This window comes from Oratosquilla oratoria, chromosome 5 (genome assembly GCF_046742065.1).
Source record: "Oratosquilla oratoria isolate Oo_2021 chromosome 5, ASM4674206v1, whole genome shotgun sequence".
NCBI classification, from domain to species: domain Eukaryota; kingdom Metazoa; phylum Arthropoda; class Malacostraca; order Stomatopoda; family Squillidae; genus Oratosquilla; species Oratosquilla oratoria.
In genome coordinates, this window is record NC_134781.1 from 83,895,162 (window position 1) to 83,897,661 (window position 2,500).

Consider the following 2,500-nt stretch of genomic DNA (forward strand, 5'->3'; position numbering starts at 1 on the left):
CTCCTCTTCAACTCCTCTTACTCTCTCGGCCTCCTCTCTAACACTCTACATTTCCACTTGCCGTTCCCTCTTACCTCCTCTTGCTCACCTCCTCCATACCCTCTTCCTCAGTTTATGGCTTCCCTCCTCCCTCCTCCCTCCTCCCTCCTCCATCCCTCCTCCCTCCTTCCTCCTACCTCCTCCCACCTCCCTCCTCCCTCCTCCCTACTCCCTACTCCCTCCTCCCTCCTACCTCCTCCCTCCTCTCTCCTCTCTCCTCCCTCCTCCCTCCTCCCTCCTCCCTCCTCCCTCTTCCTTAATTTATAGCCCTACCTCTCTCCCTGTCTCACTCACTCGCCTCCACGGCCTATGGATCTTCACCCTACCTGCTTCTTCACCTCTTACCTCTCCCCCTCCTCACCCCACCTCACCTATCGACTCTCCCTTCCCTCTTCTCCCCCTCCCCTCCCCTCCCCCGCCTGCGGTCCTAACTCCCCTCCCTCCCACATCTACCTCATCCTACGGCTTCCCTCCTCTTTGCAAGCTTCTGTCAATCTTACTTTTCTGATTCCCTCATTCAAGCTCAAAGCTCCTGGCTTTCTCCTCCCTTTCCTCTTCCCTCTCCTCCTCCCTCTCTTCCTCCCTCTCTTCCTCACTCTCCTCCTCCCTCCCCTCCCCATTCTCCTCCTCCGTTTCCTCTTCCCTCTCCTCCTCCCTCTCCTACTCATTCTTTCTCTTCCTCTCCTCCTCCCTCTCTTCCTCACTCTCCTCCTCCCTCTCTTCCTCCTTCTCCTCCTCCCTCTCCTCCCCACTCTCCTCCTCCCTTTCCTCTTCCCTCTCCTCCTCCCTCTCCTACTCATTCTTTCCCTTCCTCTCCTCCTCCCTCTCCTCCCTCACTCTCCTCCTCCTTCTCTTCCTCACTCTCCTCCTTTTTCTCCTCCTCACCCTCCTCCTCTTTCTCCTCCTCACTCTCCTCCTCACTCTCCTCCTCCCTCCCCTCTTATTTCTAATCCTCGTTAATCCCTCCTTCCCTCTTTCTATTTCTCCTCCTTCGCTTTTCTTTTCCCTCTCCTCTCCCTCTCTTCCCACCCATGTACCCTACTCTCCCTCCCCCTCTCCTTATCCTTCTCCCTCTCCCTCCCCTCCCTTCCTACTCTCCCTTCTGCTCTCGCCTCCCTTTGTTGATTACAAATTCTCTCGCTCTCGTTCTCGCTCTCCCTCTCCCTCTCCCTTTTCCTATCCCTCTGCCTCTCCCTCTTCTTCTCCCTCTCCCTCTCCCTCTCCCTCCACCTCTCTCTCTCCCTCCCCTCTTCCTCCCCCTCTCCCTATCCCTCTTCCTCTCCTTTTCCCTCTCCCTCTCCCTCTCCCTCTTTCTCTCTCTCTATCCCTATCCCTCCCCCTCTTCTTCTCCCTCTCCCTCTCCCTCTCCCTCTCCTTCTCTCTCTCCCTCTACTACTCCCTCTCCCTCTCCCTCTCCTTCTCCCACTCTCCTTACTCATAATCTAGAAACCTCTCTCTCTCCCTCTTCCTCTCCCTCTCCCTCTCCCTCTCCCTCTCCCTCTTCTTCTCCCTCTCCCTCTCCCTCTCCCTCTTCCCCTCCCTCTCCCCCTCCCTCTCTTTACTCATGTTCTAGAAACCTCTCTCTCCCTCTCCCTCTCCCTCTTCCTTTCCCCCCTCCCTCTCCCTTTCCCTTTCCTTCTCCCTCTCCCTCCCCCTCTCCCTCCCCCTCCCCCTCTCCCTCTCCCTCTCCCTCTCCCTCCCCCCTCTCCCTCTCTCATATTCTAGAAACCACAATATTAACACTACAGCCGGTCAACACTCCTTAACCCATTCAACTCCGATGACAAGATGTCTTGTCATTTGGTCAAATAAAACAAACAATCATAAAACACCAAAATGTTTGATCAAACACCAGAAAAATATGACGTTAGTCCTCGCTTCGCTCGCAGCGAAGCGAAGACTAACGTCATATTTTTCTGGTGTTTGATCAAACATTTTGGTGTTTTATGATTTTTTGTTTTATTTGACCAAATGACAAGACATCTTGTCATCGGAGTTGAATGGGTTAATGCTCGGAGGTTACCCTCCACGGGTTAAGGTTGACCCAACACCTTCTACCCATTCCCCCTCTCCCCATCCTCTCCCTTCCCTCCTCCCCTTCCTCTCTCCTCATCCTCTCCCTTCCCCCCCTTCCTCTCCACCCTCTCTTTCCTTTCCCCTTTCCCCTTCCCTTCCCCTCCCTCTCCCTCTTCCTCTCTACCCTCCCTTCCCTTTCCCCTTTTCCCTTACCTTTCCTCCCTTCCCCTCCCTCTCCCTCTTCCTCTCTACCCTCCCTTCCCTTTCCCCTTTCCCCTTCCTTTTCTTCCCTTCCCCTCCCTTTCCCTCTTCCTCTCTACCCTCCCTTCCCTTTCCCCTTTCTCCTTACCTTTCTTCCCTTCCCCTCCCTCTCCCTCTTCTTCTCTTCCTTCCCTTCCCTTTCCCCTTTCCCCTTCCTTTTCTTCCCTTCCCCTCCCTCTCCCTC

At 55.1% G+C, this 2,500-nt stretch overlaps 1 protein-coding gene across 1 annotated transcript in view; it reads left to right on the forward strand.

Annotated features, from left to right (window-relative positions):
• LOC143025620 (acetylcholine receptor subunit alpha-like) overlaps positions 1–2,500 on the forward strand; it is a 397,209-nt gene that overhangs the window by 300,951 nt on the left and 93,758 nt on the right. The window lies entirely within an intron of this gene.